We start from the raw sequence: 21241 nt of genomic DNA, 5'->3' as shown, positions 1-21241 counted from the left end.
TCTATTCAAATTTTCTACTTCTTTTTGGTCCAGTTTTGGATGGTTGTATGTTTCTAAGAATTTATCCATTTCTTCTGGATTATCCAATTTGTTGGCGTATAGCTTTTCATAGTATTCTCTTATTATCTTTTGTATTTCTGAGGTGTCCATTGTAATCTCTCCTCTTTCATTTCTGATTTTATTTATTTGAGCCTTCTCTCTCTTTTTCTTGGTGAGTCTAGCTAAGGGTTTGTCAATTTTGTTTATCTTCCAGAGAACCAGCTCTTCGTTTCACTAATTTTTTCTATTGTCTCTATTTCATTTATTTCTGCTCTGATCTTTATTATTTCCTTCCTTGTGCTGATTTGGGCTTTGTTTGTTGTTCTTTTTCTAGTACCTTTAGATGCGCTTTTAGATTATCTATTTGGGATTTTTCTTCTTTGTTGAGGTACGCCTGAATTGCTATAAACTTCCCTCTTACAACCGCTTTTGCTGTATCCCACAGATTTTGGCATGTCATGTTTTCATTTCCATTTGTCTCCAGTAATTTTTTGATTTCTCCTTTGATTTCTTCATTGACCCAATTGTTGTTCAGTCACATTTTCTGTAATCTCCACATTTTTGTGGCTTTTCTGGTTTTCTTCCCATAGTTGATTTCTAGTTTCATACCTTTGTGGTCAGAAAAGAAGTATGGTATTATTTCGATCTTCTTAAATTTATTGAGACTTGTTTTGTGGCCCAATATGTGATCAATCCTGGAGAATGTTCCATGTGCATTTGAAAAGAATGTGTATAGATATTTACAAGTGTTATATTTTCTTGTTGGATTGTTCCCTTTATCATTATGTAGTGCCTGTCTTTGTCTCTTATTACAGTTTTTGTTTTAAAGTCTATTTTATCTTATATAAGTTTTGCTAGCCCCGCTTTCTTTTCTTTGCCATTTGCATGGAATCTTTTTCCATCCTTTCACTTTCAGTTTGTGAATGTCTTTAGGTCTGAAGTGTGTCTCTTGTATGCAGCATATACATGTGTCTTGGTTTTTTATCCAATTGGCCACCCTATGGCATTTGATTGGAGCATTTAGTCCATTGATGTTTAAAGTAGCTATTGATAAATATGTATTTATTGCCATTTTGTTACTGTTTTTTCTGGGTGTTTTAGTAGTTCTTCTCTGTTCCTATCTTTTTCTCTTGCTCTCTTTCCTTGTGGTTTGATGGCTATCTTTAGTAATATGTTGAATTTCTTTTGTCTTACTTTCTTGCTTGCTTATTATAGGTTTCTGATTTGTGATTACCATGAGGATCCTATTTAATATTCCATGTATATAATAGTCTATATCAAGTTGACAGACTCTTTGCCTTGACCTCTTTCTAAAAGCTCTACTTTTTCACTCCCCTCCTCCCACATTTTATGTTTTTCAAATCATATATAGTCTCTTGTTTAGTGTGTGTCTATCCATTACCCTCTTATCATTGAAATAGGTGATTTTAGTACATTTGTCTTTTAACCTTCATATTATCTTCACAGGTAGTTGATCTGCTACCTTTACTATATTTTTACCTTTACAAGTGATTTTGTTGCCTGTTTTGTTGTTGTTGTTGTTTTGTTTTTTTGATAATAATTTTTTTTATCTCTATTTGTGGTCATTGCTTTCCCACTTAAATAAGTCCCTTCAGCATTTCTTGCAGAACTGGTTTCTTGGTGATAAACTCCTTTAATTTTTGCTTGTCTGGGAACCTCTTTATCTCTCCTTCCAATCTGAATGACAACCTTGATGGATAGAGTATTCTTGGCTGTAGGTTTCTTCCTTTTAGCACTTTAAATACATCGTGCCATTCTCTTCTCGCCTGTAGGGTCTTGGCTGAGAAGTCTGCTGATAGCTTGATGGGCTTCCCTTTATATGTCACTTGTGGCACTTCTCTTGCTGCTTTTAGGATTCTCTGTTTATCTTTAATTTTGGACATTTTAATTATAGTATGTCTTGGTGTGGGTCTCTTTGGGTTTATCTTGTTTGGAGCTCTCTGTGCTTCCTGAACTTGGATGTCTGTTTCCTTCCTCAGATAGGAAAATTTTCATCTATTATTTCTTCAAATAAATTTTCTACCCCTTTGTCTCTCTCTTCTCCTTCTGGGGCACCTATAATCGGAATGTTAGCATGCTTGATATTGTCCCAGAGTTCCCTTAGACTGTTCTCATTCTGTCTAATTCTTTTTTCTTTTTCTGTTCTGCTTGGGTGATTTCCTCTAGTCTTTCATCTAGCTTGCTGATCAGTTCTTCTGCAGCCTCTACTCTGTTATTGAGTCCCTCTGGTGAATTTCTCATTTCCAGTATTGTATTCTTCATTTCTGATTTTTTTTAATATCTTCCAGTTCTTTGCTGATGTGTTCACTGTGTTCATCCAGTCTTCTCTCCATATCTGCGAGCATCCTCATGATATTTTGTTTGAACTCTTTGTCAAGTAGGTCACTTGTTTCTGTTTCATTTAGTCTTTTTTCTGGGGTTTTGTCCTGTTTCCTTGCTTGGAAAGTATTCCTTTGTCTCCTCATTATGCCTCTTTCTGTGTGCTTATTTCTATGTATTAGGTGAGTCGGCTATGTCTCCTGATCTTGGAGAAGTGGCCTTATGTATGAGATGCCTTATGAGGCCCAACAGTGTGCTTCCCTCTCATCACCAGTCCAGAAGATCCAGGAGTGACCCCTTTGTGGGCTACTTGTGTCCTTCTGCTGTGGCAGGGTTGCTCCCACTGCAGGAACCCAGGGAGTCTAGTCTTTCCTTCCCTGGCCACCTGTTTGTAAATCCCATTTGGGGAGCCTCAGCACTGTTGGCTACAAAGTCTATCAGCACACTCCTACTGCAGTTTTCCTCTTAATTGCATTGGTGCCCAGTGTAGCTGGTTGCTAGGCTCAGGGGCTTACATTTGTGATAGGCCTCAGGCCTACAAGGCTGTTGTCAGTTCTCTTAGGAGTGCAGTTGAGTGCAGCTGGCCCTAGGCACGGGAGCACTCAATTGTTTCAGGCTTTGGAAGGTGGGACTGATCCTTTTTATGGCTATTTGTGAAGCACAGGTCTTCTGCCTTGATAAGCCTCATACCCCCCCCCACCCCCAGGACCACACACACTGTCAACACAGTCCTGGTTGGTGCACACTTCTCAATCCCCTGGAGCGTACCCCAATGCCGCACTGCAGAGGCCCCCACCTCTCCACCAATGCCCCCCACAGTTCACCTGATCCTCACACAGGCCCTGCCCCACAGAGGCAGACACCCTTGCCTGCCTGTAGAGGATCAAGGCACCCAGTCAATGCAGGCTGAAAAGTAGCCTGAGGGTTTGCCGTTAGGTGGGGCCAGTCCCTAGGGGGGGTTGTCTGCCCTGGCTGAACTGGATTAAATCTGTGCTCTAGTGGGCGTGGCAGACCCCTGGGCTAACAGGCCAAGGGATGAACCTCAATGGCACCCACCAGGGTCTGTGTCAGCACTCCTGGACCAGTTCAGAACAATGGCCCCCACCAATGTCTCAGTCTCCAGAGAGGTCCCTCCTCTCACCAAGATTCCCCAGAACCCACCAAGTGAGTCCCATTTCACCAAAGGACTGTCAGCCTTCTCTCTGGTGATTTTAGGTTGCTGCAATGAGTGAGTTTGTGCATGTGCCCTTTAAGACCCAGGTCTTTTCAGCTTTTGGTGGATAGCTTTTCTGGGGATATCCTCACTGCAGTTAATAGCCAGCAAAGCCAGATGGTAAGACCCCCATCTCAGTTGGGCTGAGTCTGAAGGATGCTTATAGCAGTATTGCCCCGACTCCGGACCTCACTCCTCCATGGAGGCCTGCGTACCTTAGCGTGGCTCCCGCCTGGCCAGCTGAGAAGCTCTGCTGCTCCCAAAGGTGGTTTTTTTCCTCTCCAGCAGGAATTCCTGCCTCTTCTGCCTTAGTCAGGATTGTCCCTTGTGGGGGTTCTTTTTATCCAGTTTACAGTTTTCTCTCCAGGGTAATTTTTCCAAAAAATAGTTGCAACCTGGTTGTGTTCATGGGAGGAGATGAGTTCAGAGTCTGCTTATGCTGCCATCTTGACGAGATCTCCGAAAATATTTTTAATTTTATAAAATAATGAGACAACTGGACATCTGAACATTTGATGATATCAAGGAATTGCTGTTACTTTTTGTTCAGGTGAGATATGACATTGTGTATTTTTTTTTTCAAGAATCTTTACCATTTAGATAGTTCCTAAACTATTTCCAAATGAGATGACATGTCAGGTATAGTGGTCAGTGTTTAAAGTATAAGACATACTTAAGAGATTTGCAAGAAATTGGCTTATGTGATTGTGGGGGTCGACCAGGCAAATCCGAACCCTGAGGCCAGGCCATCAGGAAGGGCAGGCTGGAGGTCTAGGCTTTGAGCTACTGCGGCTCTCCCCAGGGGGAATTTCTGCTTTCTCAGGGAAGACTTGGCTCTGCTCTTAAGGTCTTTCACCTGATTTACTCAGGCTTACCCAGATTACCTAGGCTAATTTCCCTTACTTAAATACAACTGATTATGGGTTTTAATCACATCTACAAAATACCTTCACAGCAACACCTAATTAATGAATAACTGAGGATTGTAGCCTAACCAAGCTGACACATAAAACTGACCATCACATCTGTGAATTGATTCAAAATAACATGGAAAGGAGGATGTGGATGGGACAGGGGTGGCCCATGGTTTGATGGTCCTTGAGGCTGGGGTGACGGGTACAAGGGGGTTCATTATACTATTCTGTCTGCTTTGTGTTCTTCACAATTTTCTACAGTAAAAGGGTTTTAAAGTATAATTTAAAAAACCCTCAGAAACTCACTGCTTTATAGTTCATATTTTTCTTTCTGGACCTTTTTCTCTATACATTTTTACATAGTTAAGATCATGCTGGAGTCAACAGTTTTATATCTTACTTCTTTCATAGCATTATACCACTGGCACTTTCACACCTCGTTAAAAATTCTTCCCAAATATCAAACAAAATGATTAAGAACTCAGGCCCTGACATCACACAAACCTGGTTCAAATCCCAGTTCTGCTGTTCATTGTCAGGTGACCTGGGCCTGAACTTCTTGGGCTCTCTATGCCTCAGTTTCCATAGTCGTTCAATTCATTCATTTATTTATTCAAGTAATATCGATTGAGTGTGTCCTCTGAGCCAGATCCTGTTCTAGGTGCTGTGGCTACACCAGTGAACAAAATAGATAAAGTCTCTGCCTTGACCGAGTTGACATTCTAGTGGTAGAAATAGATACTAAGAAACCAAATACCTACTCTACAAGGGGTTGTAACTAATCCAGAGGAAATAAAAGCAGAGTAAGGGGGATGGGGAGTGCCAGGAGCAGGGGATGGGGATTGCTACTTCAGACAAACAGGTCAGGAAAGTCTTTTCTGATAAGGGGACATTTGAACAAAAATTTGAAGAAAATGGAGTCAGCCATCTGAATATCTGGTGGAAAGGCATTTTCAGTAAAGGAAGCAGCATATGCAACGGCCCTGAGGTAGGAGCACATTCAAGATGTAGAGAGGAGGGCAGTGTGATTGGAGCAGAAACAACAACTAGAAGATGTAGGAAATGAGGTTAGAGAGTTAACAGGAAGTAGACTGTGCAAAAGGGAGCCATTGGAGGGTTTTGAACAGAGGAAGGACATTTGGCTTCTAGTTTTAAGGGTTGACTCTCTAGCCGCAGTGAGAAGAATGAAGTGAAGAGGGCAAGGGCAGAATCAGGGAAACCAATTGGTAGGCAATTAGAATCATCCAGATGCGGGGCTGGCCCTGTGGCACAGCGGTTAAGTTCGCACATTCTGCTTCTCGGTGGCCCGGGGTTTGCTGGTTCAGATTCCGGGTGCAGACATGGCACTGCTTGGCAAAAGCTATGCTGTGGTAGGCGTCCCACATATAAAGTAGAGGAAGATGGGCACGATGTTAGCTCAGGGCCAGTCTTCCTCAGCAAAAAGAGGAGGATTGGTGGCAGTTAGCTCAGGGCTAATCTTCCTCAAAAAAAAAAAAAAATAATCATCTGGATGAGAGATGCTGGTAGGTTGGATCAGGGTGGTAGCAGTGGATCCTGTGAGCAATGGTCAGATCCTGCATATATTTGAAAATAGAGCCCACAATGCTGATGTATGTATGTGGAGTGAGAGAGAGAAGGAGGAGTCAAGAATTATTCCAAAAATTTTATCTGAGCAACTGAAAATATGGGGTTGCCATTAACTGAGATGTGAATACAGCAGAGGGAGAGGGTTTAGTAGGAAGAAGGTTAGAATCCAGACTGCTTTCAAAAAAGACTATTAGCATGAGCACAGATCCAAAGCATGGGAGAATAGGAGAAAAGAAAACAGCAACAACATTTTGGCGCCTGAAAAGCTGATGGACTAAGGCTAATTGACTTAGCAGACCCAAGAAAGCTTAATCCTAAATCAACGAGGAAATTAAGAATCAACCAATTTAAACAGTAGCATCATCAAAAAGCTCAGGAATTCCTGGCATCAGGTACAGCTGAAAGTTGGGTTGGTGGGCATAAAATAAACATGATTCGTTTAAAGCTGTTTAAGTAGTAGTAGCTCCCTAATCTTTTCTCCCACTCTTCGCTGATGAGCGATTACCTCTCCCCAGCTCAGCCAGAGGAACCAGAAGGCACAAGTCACAGTTGCAGGTAGAGGTATCACACCCAAAACAGTAGGATTAGGGAACGAGCTCATATTCAGTGTTTTGACTCCAAGCCCTCTAACCCCATTAACACCCAGGTTCTAGGCTAACTTTGTCTTCCAGGCAGGACGTCAGAAGAGTCTTCTTTTATGGGGAATCCAAGCAGTCCAGGAGGAAGGACAAAATGTGCTGGCACTTGGAGTTCCCCAGTCAGATCATCCTATACTGAAGCTTAAGTCAACAGCTCAGAACTTCCATCAGCTTTTTATCCCTCCCCCGCTTAAATATGAGAAGATCAACAAGATTGCCAAGTATCTAAGGAAAGCCTCATTACAGTTTTAGTGGAGTGTCAGGTAGGAATGCAATTGGACATTTGTGTTCTATCAGCCATCTTTACCCAGGTCTTTCTATATGTTGTTATTCTTATCTCTCCTCTGCCTTTTCTCATTTGCCCTCTTCTTTCCTAAAAAACAAAAAAAAGTAGTGCTCTAAGAGGCCCCTCATTTTGTTCCTTTGCTCTTGTCTGCCTAAAACTCACCTCTGAATCATCTTAGAACTTGACCTCTTAGCAAGGGGAAAGTCTCGTTGCTTTTCTCTGGATTTCAGAACCATGGCCAGGGATAAAAATACACTCTATGGATGCCGTGGGCTCCATCACACACTCCTGATTGGAGTGTAAATTGGTGTCAACTTTCTGGAAAACTATTTGGTAATATCCTGCAAGGTTTTAAATGAGCATATCCCTCAACTCTACAATCTTATTTCTAGGAATTTATTCTAAGGATTTTTTTTTTTAATATGGACATTCTTATTAGAGATACATACTGAGATATTTATGGATACATTGATACAATGTCTGAGGCAAAATAAAATTATTTTGCTTCAAAATAATTGTGTTTGGTGGAGTATATTTACATTTTCTCATATGAGAGTCACTAGGCACATGTGGCTATTGAGCTAGTCCATTTGAAATGTCCTGTAACTATATAATACACACTGGATTTCAATGACTTAGTACCAAAAAGAAAAAGTAAAATGTCATTAATAACTTGCATATTGGTTATATATTGAAATAACATTTTGGATATATGAGGTAAAATAAAATATATTAAAATTGTTTCACCTATTTCTTTCATCTTTTTCAAATGTAGCTACTAGAAAATTTTAAGTCACATTTAACTTACATTTTTAGTTATAAATATGGCTTGCATTTGTGGTTTACATTATGTTTCTATCGGACAGGACTGGTATAGAATCTATATATACTCACATAAAACAAAATTTCTCATTACACATGAACATGTTTGGATGATTGGCAATAAATGGGTAACTACTGAAACTAAGTGACGGGCACACGGGAGTTCATTATACTATTTTCCCTACTTTTGTATAGGATTGAAATTTTCCACAATATCAGTTTAAAAATATGTGAATAAAGCTGTTTTCACAAAGACATACATTCCTGTTTATATAACAGTAAAAAGGGGGCGGGGGAAGCCCAGTGCTCAATAACAGTAGAGGAATTGTTAAGTTAATTATGTTCGTCTATGGGCTGTATGCAGTCATTAAATAATAAAATAAAAGTAATATCTAACATTTGAATGATATTCCAAGCTCTGTGATAAGTAAATTATATGCATTATATCATTTAATATTTACAACAGCTATATGAGGTAGATAAAATTTTTATCCTCTGACCCTCTCCCCTTAACTCCAGATTTATATACTTAATAACCTATCAATCAACATCTATTAGCTGGAATATATGGATAAAGAACAAAACAAACTAACAAGAAAAAGTGAATTGGAAGAAATAGAAACCATGCATGGAAAAGAAAACTTTAAACAAAAGAGGAAACTATGATTAATACCTCAGAGAGATAAAAGAAGATATTGCATTTATTAAATAGAAACAAATTTTTTTAAAGGGCAGGTGGGATTCAGAAGGAAGAAACAGCTCTTGAAAATTAAAAACATGACAGCAGACATTGAAAACTTACTAGAAGGGGGGCCAGCCTGGTGGCGCAGCAGTTAAGTTCACATGTTCTGCTTCTTGGCGGCCTGGGGTTCACCGGTTCAGATCCCAGGTGCAGACATGGCACTGCTTGGCAAAAGCCATGCTGTGGTAGGTGTCCCATGTATAAAGTAGAGGAAGATGAGCACGGATGTTAGCTCAGGGCCAATCATCCTCAGCAAAAAGAGGAGGATTGGCAGTAGTTAGCTCAGGGCTAATCTTCCTCCAAAAAAGAAAGAAAACTTGCTAGAATGTTTGGAAGTTAACATTGAGGCAAACCCTCAGAAAGTAGAGAAAAAAGACAGAGGAATAGGAAAAAGGAGTGAAAAGACTAGAGAATTTCAAAACCAGTCCTCAAAGGTCCCCATCTGGATAACACAAGTTCCAAAAAGAAAAAATAGAAAAGAGGAAGTTACTCATGAAATAAAAAGAAAATTTTACCCTGAACAGAAGGACATGATTGAAAAGACCCAGGCCAAAGGATGAAAACTATAGGCACAAAACTGTAAAATTTCAGAATGCTAAGATAAAAAAAATAGATCTAACAAGCTTTCAGAGAGAAAAAAGCAAAAAACAGCTCACATACAAAGGCTCAAGATGAGAATAGCTTAGATTTCTCTACACTAACTCTGGAAGCAAGAAGACAAAGGAACAATGCCTTCAAAATTCCGAAGAAAAATTATTTTCAAACTGAGTTCTATATTTAGCCAAACCATCAATTAAGTGTGAGAACAGAATAGATATTTTCAGACAGTGTCCTTTCACAGGAAACTAACTGGAGAATGTGTTCCACTGAAACAAGGACGTAAACCAAGAAAAAGGCAGGCATGGGCTCTAGGAAAGAGAAGACATAATATGAGAGAAGAGAGGAAAGAAATCTCCAGGACAATGATGAAGGTACAGAGGGAACCTGCCCAGAATGAAGCAAGTCAGATGATTCTGATAGAAATATCTTCAAGAAGATGAAACAGGGGTCAGCCCTGTGGCCTAGTGGTTAAGTTTGGCACACTCTGCTTTGGTGGCTTGGGTTCAGTTCCCAGGTGCAGACCTACACCACTCATTGGCAGCCATGCTGTGGTGGTAACCCACATACAAAATAGAGGAAGATTGGCAGAGATGTTAGCTCAAGAACAATCTTCCTCAGCAACAAAAAGATGAAATAGAATTTTACATCTGATGTAAACTAATATCCTGAGAAGAGATTTAGATAATTGAAGAAGAGTTTGAGATTAAATTATTAAGAAGACCACAGATAGAAAGCAAATGAAAACAAAAAAATTTTTAATGATGGGGAAATGGAAAGTTGTGCAGTATAACTTTAGATGGTCACTTTAATGTAAATACTTAACATTGCACTAACATATATGAGCACATGTGATAGAAACAGAGTGAGAAAAGAGAGAGAAATATTCACCTTCCACAGTGGGGAATCAATAGATAGGGCTTAAAACTGAAAAATCAAGAAGTAGCCATACAAATCTGTTGTTTAAAAGCATGTAAGAAATATAATCAACTACAAGAAGTGAAATGATTGCCTCTCTGGAATGGTCTGGGAAGAACGGAGTGGGGAAACTACTGTTTTCTGTAACAAACTGTTGGATTCTTTATGTGAATGTACACCTTTGATTTAAAAAAGAAAATACCATATTGGCCTAGAAATCTGTAAGTTGTGGGATGTAGAATATGCTTTTCTCTGAAAATCCTTTTTTAAAAGAAATAAATAAAAGGTGTTATTTATGATACTGAATGGATTGACTAAAATTAAAGATCTATTTAAAATTGAGACAGATCATTTGTTAATGGATTGGAAGAGCCAGTACTGTTAAGATGTCACTACTATTCTCCCAGTAGTGGGTGCTGTGGTGTTCTGCCCCAGCTCCTGAGAGTGTTGGCTGCTGCTGGCTCCCATCAGAGTCCCTCTCCTTGTCCCCAGGTTAAGGAGAGCTGCCTGGCCCAAAGTTACACCTCCTACCCAAGAGAAGCTTGCAGTTAATGATTGGTCTATGTGGGGGGAGGGGTACAAAAGGACCATTCTGAAGGGCCATCCCAGCTCCAGAGCTCCTTGAGCAGTTGGCTGAGAATGCTGTTGTAACTCCACTGCCTTCAACTTCTTCCTCTACTCAATTCTGCTTCTTCGCTTCCTTATAGGTGTAGATCCTGAAAGCACTTCCCAGAGAACCTCCTGCACATAATTCTTTTTCTTAGAGTCTGTTTCACAGAGACTCTAACCTAACACACTCTCCAAATTGATCTATAGATTCCATGCAATCCCTGTCAAAATCCCTATGCAAAATCCTTTTTTCATAGAAGTTAAGTTGATTCTAAACTTTGTATAGAAAAGCAAAGGACCTAGACTAGCCAAAAATTTTTGAAAAAGAACAACAAAGTTGGGGCTATATCCACTTGGACAAAGACTTGTACAAGAATGTTCATAGCAGCTATATTTGTTACAGCCCCAAACTGGAAAAGCCCAAATGTCTATCAACAGGAAAATTTGGGGGGGATTGTAAACAAATTGTGATATATTCATGCAGTCGAATACTACTCAGCAATAAAGAGTACTGAACTCCTGATACCTAGAACAACATGGATGAATCTCACAGACATAATATTGAGCTGAAGAAGCCAGACCCAAAAGAATAAATACTGTATGATTCTATTTACAAAAACTTTAAAAATTGGCCAAATAAATCTGTGGTGATGAAGGCAGAAGAGTGTTTGACCACTATTGGGAGGGCAGACCACCCTCCACATGGGATGGAGTGAAGAAGCAAGAGAGAACTTAATGGGGTGACAGAAATGTTCTGTATCTTGGTCTGGATAGTGGTTATAAGGACAGAAACATTTGTTAAAACCCATTAACCATATATTTAAGATCTCTGTATTTTACTGCAGGTAAGTCATACCTTAATTAAAAAGAGAGAAAGAGGAAAGGAATAGGTTTCCTCAATTAAAAAAAAAAAAAATAGAAGAGTAACATGTGGACTAGACTTTCCAGGCCTAGATTTTGTACACAAAAGGCTGTTTTTTCTGTAAGCAAAGCAGTTTCTTTCAACCTTATATGGTTCCTCTTCTTAATAACCTCTAAGAACGTGTCATTGGTAAAATTATGAAAAAGTTCTGGACCCAAATTTATATTTTCCTCTCATACTGTCTGTTAGGCTAACTCATTCCTCAGTTTTTGTTTTGTTTTTTAAATGCTACATCTAAAAGAACATTTCTTATTTGCCCTAAATGACCTTTCTTCGGTTTTAAACATAAGCCCCAGCTATAGTTCTGTGACGTTTAGGGAGCAAGCCTACGTTCGCGCTGTACACGTTTCAGTGAGTAAGGCTGTCACTTCCACCCCCTCTCAACTCTGCCATTCCAGATGAAAGTCTTAAGATACCCAATTTCACCTTCCGAGGCTTGCTGCTGCCCACATCACAGGTGTAGGGTATTAGGTATCTGCTTCCTGAAATTTGTTTTTGCCTTTCTCCACAGTACTAATACTAGACTGTCTGGGTTTAGCAGGGCTCACAGCCACCCAGACACAGACTCCATTTCCAGCATCGTTTGCAGGGAGGCGTGAATGCGATGATGAGGCTGAGTTCTGATCAATGGGAAGGAAGCAGAAGTGTCCTGATGTGGCAGGCCAGACTCTTCCCGAGATGACAGTGGGCAGACCCCTTTGCCTTCTTCCTCTATCCTGCTGCATGGGTGTAAGGCAGAATCTGTAGGCCGGGGGTAGTGAGAAGAAGGCCACCTCAGGACATTAGGGGTGGCGGAGGAGTAAGCTGTGTCCCTGAGCCAAGGCACTAGGCCAGCCCAGGGCTGCCCACAAGAGAGGGAAATAAATGTCTAATGACTTTAAGCCACAGTTATTGACAGTCCCTGTAACTCACAGCTGAACTTGGTGCAAACTAAGTCCCCGCTGCAGTCATTGTTTTCCCCCGATGCCTTTCCTGGGTCTGATGCCACCTCTCAGGGGCCAGGTGACCAGAATTAAATGTGGTCATCTTCTCATTCAGATGTGGCCCTATGTCTTTGTTCAGGTTTCCTGGGCTCTCAATGTCCTGACCCTTCTCAAGCTCGTTTGTGGATTTATCTTCAACCCATTATTTCAAAGTGGTCAGTAGAGACTTTTCCTTTCAAATGTCTAAGAAGGGTTATGTGCAGAGGATGGACTGACAGTTTCTTGCCATTAATATAATGTTACTTTTTTTAAAGTCTAAAGTCTAAACACCTAAATTTTCTTAAACCTTTGATTTCAACTTATAAATCTTGTTTATATTTGACTTTACATCTAGTAATTTTTCTATAAATTAGAAACAATAACTTTAGCTTGCTCTGTGATAAATCTTCAACTAAGTCTCGTCTAAGAGATTAAATTTCCAACAACACTGGCACCACTTAAAACTGTTACTAATTAAACTTTCTGAAATTCTTAAATTTATTTCATAAATGTCATATATTTGAATTTTTCAAGCACTTCATATGCCTGACAGGGCAGACCTACAAACCTAACAAACCTTCATAAGCACTAAAGAAAGTCATATAAATCCAAAAAAAAATCAAGTGTATAATGTAGTAAATCAAGTTCTCTTAAACATCTCAAAGTTGTCTACATACTTAATCAAATTCTCACAAGCCTTTCAACATAAAATCCAAAGTTGAAAATCAATCACACGTTTTCATTTGAATTTACATGATGAATCTGTTAGTGTCTCTTAATATTAGAGATACTTTAATAACAAATACTCAGAGATTGGCTACATTTAACACAAAGTGTTATAATTATGTGTTTGATTTGCTTAATCATGGCTATATATCTTCCTTGGATTGTAGAATCTTTTGCCCAATTCTAGGATTATAGCTAGAACACAGGTCGGCTGAGATGAATGGGTCAAAGGTCTAGGATAGCAACAATTACCCACAGAGCAGCTATTTGAGACCAGATCACAGGATCCAGCTCCAAATATATCATGGATGATGGTACCTCAGCCACAACTTAAAACACAGAACTTTCTGTTTGCTGTTTAAACAAGGTGCCACAAACCTTTCAGAGAGGATTCAGTTTCACAATTAATAAGTTATTTATTTATTCAACAAATATTTATTGAGGGCATTCAATTGAAGGAGGTGATGTTTGAGGCACCTAGGTCACATCAAAGAACAAAACAAATTTATTTTGCTTTCTCAGAGATTAAATTTTAGTAGGGACAGAGAGGGGACAGACAATAAAACAATAATGTGATAATGGAGTAAATTATTTTGTGTTAGACCTTAAATAGGATGGCCAGGATAGGCCACACTGAGAAAATGAATCTGAGCAAAGACTTGAAGGAGACGAGGGAGTGAGCCAGGCAAATGTCTGGGGGAAGAAGGTTTTGGAGAGGGGACAGCCAGTGCCCAGGTTCCAAAGCAGGAACTTGCTTGCCATACCTGAAAACAGAAGGAGGCCAGTGTGGCTGGAGAAAGAATGAGCTAGAGGGAGAGCAATAGGACATGAGGAAAAGGAGATGATAGGGGATCAGACTGCCATATTCTCTATATTGCATTATTTAGCATCCTTCTTGTTGTAATGTCATTCATTTTGTGGGGAGGTTTCCATAGTGATGCAAGAGTTTTTCACCTACTTAGCAAGCCTCTCGGAAAGCTCTTTGCAGCAAAGTTCTATTTCTGGTGCTGTTAAGACTCTAACACGTGTGGAACTTCCATTCCTACCCTGGAGAGTAGTCTCCCTCAGCATAGGTAGCTAAGCAGTCCAAGTGATTTGTGTGTGATTTTCAGCAGCTGTGTAGGCTAGTTTATCGAAGCAGACCCCTTTTATGGACATGTAGTATACTCCAAGGCTTTGGCTATTCATTAATTCACTTAAAAATATTTGTGGCAGGCCTATTCTCTTCTAGGCACTCTTTTAGGCCCCTGGAATACACCAGTGACTCCCCTCTGGTTTCCTGGTTCTATCATAAATTATTCAGCCTATTGTCGATGTTGTGAAGAGTGTCAAAGATCTCGATTTTGCTTGCTTATCTTGGCTCCTGGACTCACAGCCCATCAAGAAAAATACGTACAGCAAAAACCACAACATTTCCTCTGCTTATTGGGGGGAAAAAAGCGCTCAGGATCATGGTTACATAACAAACCAATAGTTCTAGAGGCTATAATCCTTAGAAAGAATGAATTTTGGATAACTGTCCTTGCACTCAGGAGAGGAAAAGACATGGCAACTCTCACTCAGTTGGGTTCACTTCAGAACACTACACACACCACAGAGAGACACACTGATGTCTCCCACCACAGAGACGTCTGTCCCCCTCATGCATGCACTCACTTACAAAGCCACGCCCATTCCCCACACACCCACCACAGTGTCCTGGCTATTACCCACTCATACCACACACACCTGTGCCCCTCTTACACATCATACAGATACCCTGCCCCTCCACCATACCCTGATACTTCCATACCACCCAGACGCCCTGACTACACATAAACACACAGAGCAGACGTTCCTACTCTCCAACACCACTGCTGCTCATGCATAGACTCATTCACTATTTTTCAGACATTCACACCAAATCTCAAAAGGTCAGAGCTGTGTACATTTAAAAAAAATTTTAACCGATTTATCAAGCTACAATTCACATATGATATAATTCACTCATTTAATTCAGTGGTTTTTAATATACTCACAGAGTTGTGCCAGCATACTCATTTTAGAGTATTTCACCAACTCAGAAAGAAACTCCATACCCATTAGCTGTCACACCCCATCCCCCCATCCACCTCTCCCCAGCCCCTGGCAATCACTAATCTACTTTCTATCTCTATAGATTTGCCTATTCTGCACATTTCATATAAATGCAATTACACAATATGTGGTCTTTTGTGACCAACTTCTTTCACTTAGTGTAATGTTTTCAAGGTTCATCCATTCTGTAGCATTTATCAGTACTTTGTTGGTTTTTATTGCCATATAATAGTCCATTTCATGAATGTACCACATTTTATTTATCCATTCATCAGTCAATGGATAGTTGGGTTGTTTCCATTATTTACCTATATGAATAATGCTGCTATGAACATCTGTGTGCAAGTTTTTGTGTTTTAATTCTAAATATGTGTCATTTTCCATCAGACTGTTTTCCATTGATCCATCATAGCCTGGGGAACATCCCTAGAGCCAGGGCCCTAAAACACAACTCTTCTAACAAATAAAGGGCACAATTAATAAGAGCCCATAATAGAAAACACTTTATAAGGGAATAGAAAACCTTTATAAGGGAACAAAATTGTACCTGTAAGAGAAAGAGCAAGAAGTCAGGCATGATGTACTTGCCAAAATGGAGTGCTAATACATTTCTGAATATAACAATGGGAAAAAGTTATCCAGCATTCTTTGCCCCTGACATAGTGCACAATGAGGAATAAATGGAGTTATTCCTCCTAGGGTGAAAAGTGTAGTTGCTAAAGCTTATCTTTCCAAAGGAATCAATTAGGACCAAGGGAAGATATAATCATTTATGTGTACCTGCCTAACATTCACCCAGAAGCTAAGTGAAAACCTTGCAAAAGGAGTGCACAGTAACTTTTCTCAATCCAAACCAGCAAGCATTCAGTCCCCTCTTTACAATATCCTCCTTCACTCCTTGCCCCCTAATTTCTGCTTAAGACTCACCCCACACCACTGAGTGCTCGGGAGCACCCAATAACATGCAACAACAATTGAGAGCCTGTGTATGTGCTGAACACAGTGTCAGTCCCTGGGGACAGAGAAGTGCTAAAAACAGATAAGCCTCATACCCCCAGGGAACTTACCCCCTTTTGGAAAAGAGGGAGGCTAATCAATCAATATACAAATACACAATAAAAAATATCTCATATATAGAAATATACACACACTCTTTTGGTTTTAAGTAATAAAAATTCACTTCAAACTAGCTTAATTCTCCAAATAACAATCATTGGAAAGATACCGTGGTGTCTCAATCTCACAGAACTAGAAGGAGAGCATGTACCTCTGGCCTTGGGAGAGCTGTGCACCTCTCTACTCTGTTTGAACCCAGCCTGTGGTCACCCAGTCTTAGCAGTAGCAGGGACCCAGCTGGGCAGTCTGGAATGGCCATCATAACAGCAACTCACTTGCAATTAATCTCCCAGGCTCCCACCAACCTCAGCAGTCGCCTGCGGCCTGGAAGCCTGGAGGACAAAACCCCAGTGAAGAACGGGGGAAATCTTCATGGCTCTGTGGCCCAAGAGCAATTTGTTCAAGTTCCAAGGGCTTTAGTGTGGCCCATGGACACTTTTTCTCTTCACCCAGTTTCTAGACCTTGTTTATCCTTCTTCTCTTTAGCTTAGATAGTCCATGAAACTCTCCCAAACATAAGGTATTATTTTCCATCTTTTCCTTCCAATATATTTGTCCCAGACAAGTAGATATGCATGCCTTAAAGATTTGTCTCAGGAACATGGGAAATTAGGTTACCTGAATAATGGTACCCACAAAAGTCAAGGAAGAATTCAGTTCAAGAAATCAAGGAAGAGTTCCTACCAGTAAGCCAATCTTGCCAGCAAGCTCCCAGCCAGAATCTGGCTTCTCTTTTACCTGAAGACAATGAAGCCCAAAGCACTTAGAACATCCACCCGGCACACACTTAAATATTCAATATCTTAGCACTCATTTTACAGAGACTAATTGAGGACAAATTCTGACAGGTTAAGGACTTTGTCTAGACCGGGGGTTGGCAAACCATGGCCCATGGGTCAATTTTAGCCCAACTGCTTGTTTATAAATAAAGTTTATTGGAACACAACCACGCCCATTCATTTTTATATTATCTATGGCTGCTTTTGCAATAAAAATGGCAGAATTGAACAGTTGTGGTCGAGACTGTGTGGCTATCAAAGTCTAAAATATTTACTACCAGGTCCTTTACAAGAAAAGTTTGTGGATCTCTGAAATAGATCCTTCCATTTAGCCTTGAGGTTGACATTTGTCATCCTTATTTTGCCACAGAGGAAGCTGAGGTTTAGAGACAGCAAGTAAATTGCCCAGGGTCACAGAAAGGATTGAGAACATCATCAAACTGTCTTTTGACAATATCATATGGTCTCCTATCACAGTCATTTCCCCACCTCATGGGACTCTTGTAAAGAATCAATGAAAAGATACAGTAGGTCAAAGAATTCCAAGGAAGTATCAAGCCAGCCAAGATTATCACGTGTACCTTCCTTGGAGTTAAAGGCCATCCTATGTGTTTCTGTCACTTTACTTTTTCGGAAGTTGACCCTGTCCACTGGTGCAGGAGCACCAACCTTGCCCTGGGATCCCAACCAACCTTGCACACCTCCCCACAAACCTCTCAACATCTCTGCCACCCTTTCCCCCAGCAGACAGGCTCAACCTTTCTGAGGTAAACTCATTCTACAAGTGAATAAGGAATATCAGTGGGTTCAACACAGCCATCAAAGAGGGCGACCTTGTCTCACTCTTCCCAAGTCCTGCCAGCTCACCTCCACTAAAAGCCCTCATTCCCAGTTGCAAATCAGCACAGAGGTAAGAACAATCCAGATCCAGTCCCTTGAGGGAAAGGCTGCCCCAGGCTGTGAAGCCCAGTCTTGTCAGGTGAATTCATCTTGGGCTGCAGCACTGAGCTGCCAGAGGGCATGTCTGATGAGAGAAGAGCTGTCCCAGGCCAGAGTTCTTTGAGGGCAGGGGCTGTATTATGGACCATAGGGCCCACTTAGCACAGGGCTTGGCACAAAAAATGTGACCAACAAATGAAAGCTATGATCATTATGTGTACTTAAGAGTTTGCTAAACAGTTGAATCAATGAGTTACGGTCTTACTACAAATCTCTCAGCACCAAGGTAGTTAACCACATACACAATCTTATAATTTACACAGTATTTTCCACATACCCTATCTCAATTTACCCTTCCAACAATGTTTAGGGAAATACAGAGAGCTTTTAAACAGACAAAAGGAGATGAAAAGGTTAAGTAACTCAACCAATATCACACAGCAAGAGAGGGACAGAGGGAAGATGTGAACTCAGGGCTGCCTCAACAGCTTGTATTTCTCCCAGCAAACCATACTGCTTCTCTGCCAGAGAACCAGAGGCAATGGCTGAATTTATGTGCCCACTCCTCACCATGGGCATGTCTTTCTTTTCTCTCTCTCTTCCCTTCTCTCTAAAGCTCCCCTTTTTCCTTCCTTTCCCTACCCCAGTCCCATAAAAGGATTCCTTGACTATTCTAATGATTCTATACTACATATTGTTACTTTTTTAAAAAGCATGCTTGGGTTCTACCCAAGGTTTCTCTGCAAAGTTTTAAGTTCTAATAATAGCAGGGAAAGAGAACTTAAAATACCACTTGCATTTAAGAGCTCCATACACAACTCTTCTTTACTGAACCACAGTGATTGGATTTTAAATGTACTGAGCACCTCTGGCTGCCTCTTATCCTATTGTCCCCTAACATCACTGCATCAAAGGGTCACAAGATCCACTTCCCTCATTAGAAGTACAAGCTCCATTTATACTGGAAAGCCTTTTTAAAACAACCATATAAAATAGATAGCAAAACCTAAAAATATGTTCAGCAGACTCACTTGTCCTGGGGCAAATTCCAAGTACCAGTATATAAGCTCAGCAATTCAGGAAGCATTCCAGCCACTCTGTCAGTGTGTGTATGGGTCAAAGTCATCCGAGACCTGATGTACATCAGATGTCCTGAGGAATACATGTCAGGGCCAGCCCAGACAAGCCCTTGCTCCCTTCGAGAGTGCCTCTGTCAGAGTGACTCTCTCACTTTCCAGGTGGGACATGGACAGGAATAGTGGCCAGGATAGTGGCCAGAACAGAGAGGGCTGTATTAATGCTGGGGTAGCAGATGACGTTCAAGTGTTGCAGAGAAGCAAGGATATGATTTGGCTGCTCTTGCCTGGGAACATCCATCCACTCAGCTGGCTACCTCTGCAGCTCTGCTCTATACCTGTCCAGGTAGAGAATATCTCCCTTGAATGCCTCATATAGTGCCATCTCAGGCTCGTGATTCTTCAGAAAATGCAGATTGCTTGCGAAGAGGTACTGAGCAACAAATCACAGCAAGCACTTTAACAGCTGCTCCTGCACTTCAAAAATGACATGGTTCAGAAGGTGAATAAACAAGGCCTTTCTGTGGCTCTCTTGGAGGTCTGTGGCCATGAAGACATTTTGGAGAACTTGTTGACCACACAACATGGGGAAAGCGGGAGATTCTTCTATTCCCATGCTTTACTTCATTGTACAAGGACACAAAGCCTGGGTCCCATCGACCTTCATTTTCAGGAACCCCCAGATGACAAGCGGATGAGGTCAGTTAGACTGCTACACGTCCTGAGGCAAGGACTTAGTATATGAAAGGATGCACTCAGCCCATACCTTCATTACCAAGAAGTCAAACTTGGTGATGGAATAAAAAAGATCTTTAAGCCTCCCTGTGGGTACCTATTTCCTGAAAAACCTTGAGGAGGATTGTACAGTGGGCCATTAAAAGGCTCAGACACTGAAAGTCTGCTCCATCTGGCATTTTCTCTGATGCTTCTTTCTTCCTCCTCATCTTCCTCCTGCTTTGCACCCTACTCATCAGGAATGCCTGCAGCAACCCCAGCTGAGCTGGGAAGTGCTCTGAGAACGCCTTTGGCAGTACCATGACTTTGCCCACCAGAAGTCTGGTGATGGGCTCCAATGCACAGGACCAAATAATAGTTGGGTTCAGCCCCTCCATCTTAGAGGCCAAGAGCAAGTTCTTGGGAAAGATGTTGCAAATCCTTGCCAGCTGACCATTCATGGAATTATGCTCCGGTAACTGAAACCCCACAGAATTTCCTTTGCTAAACCCCAGACTGATATTCTCTGCAGGAAGAGTTCCATCAGGAGATTCTCAATCATGCCAATGGCCTCGACAAAAGTGATCGGATCTTACACAGCTCCACCTTACCTTCTTCACTGCAGTGAACGCAGCATACAGAGAAGGAGAGATTTTCTTTGGAGGAGATACCAGTGCTCCCCTCAAGGATCACACTAAAGAATCTGGTTGCTTTTAGCTGCTCCTAGAGCTCATTCTCCACTTGGAGGCCTATTAGCTTGATCAGTTCATTCTACATTTGTTCAGCTGTTTCCAGAGTACCATGTGGTACCTAGCTAACATTCTTCTTTACCACTGAGTCCACTTCTGTGATATAATGAGAGAATGCATATACATTCTTGGTGTTAGTGAGCCATTCATGTAATGGAATAATGTGTTTTCTACAGACAATAAGGAGTATAATGATCTATTTTAAGGCATCACAACTTCTGTTAAAAGTTTCTTACACTCAAAGGCAACAAAAGCCTCCATATTTGCTGTGGCCTTTCCATGTCCCTTAGATCTGCTATGTTTCTCAAGTATTTTCTTGACACTGGACCAATCTTTCAAAGGCATAGAAACCAACGCTACCTCCTTGGTTATTAAACATGAAAGACAGATCACAAAAACCCCACTCTAGCATTTAGAGTACTGTCCAATGCTTCTATTACTGAAGGAGCGGGGCATGGCACTGCAGGAGTCCTGACC

The sequence above is a fragment of the Equus caballus genome, chromosome 16 (genome assembly GCF_041296265.1).
Source record: "Equus caballus isolate H_3958 breed thoroughbred chromosome 16, TB-T2T, whole genome shotgun sequence".
Classification (NCBI taxonomy): Eukaryota; Metazoa; Chordata; class Mammalia; order Perissodactyla; family Equidae; genus Equus; species Equus caballus.
The sequence above is the reverse complement of the archived record's forward strand: the minus strand, read 5'-3'. Positions refer to the sequence as shown.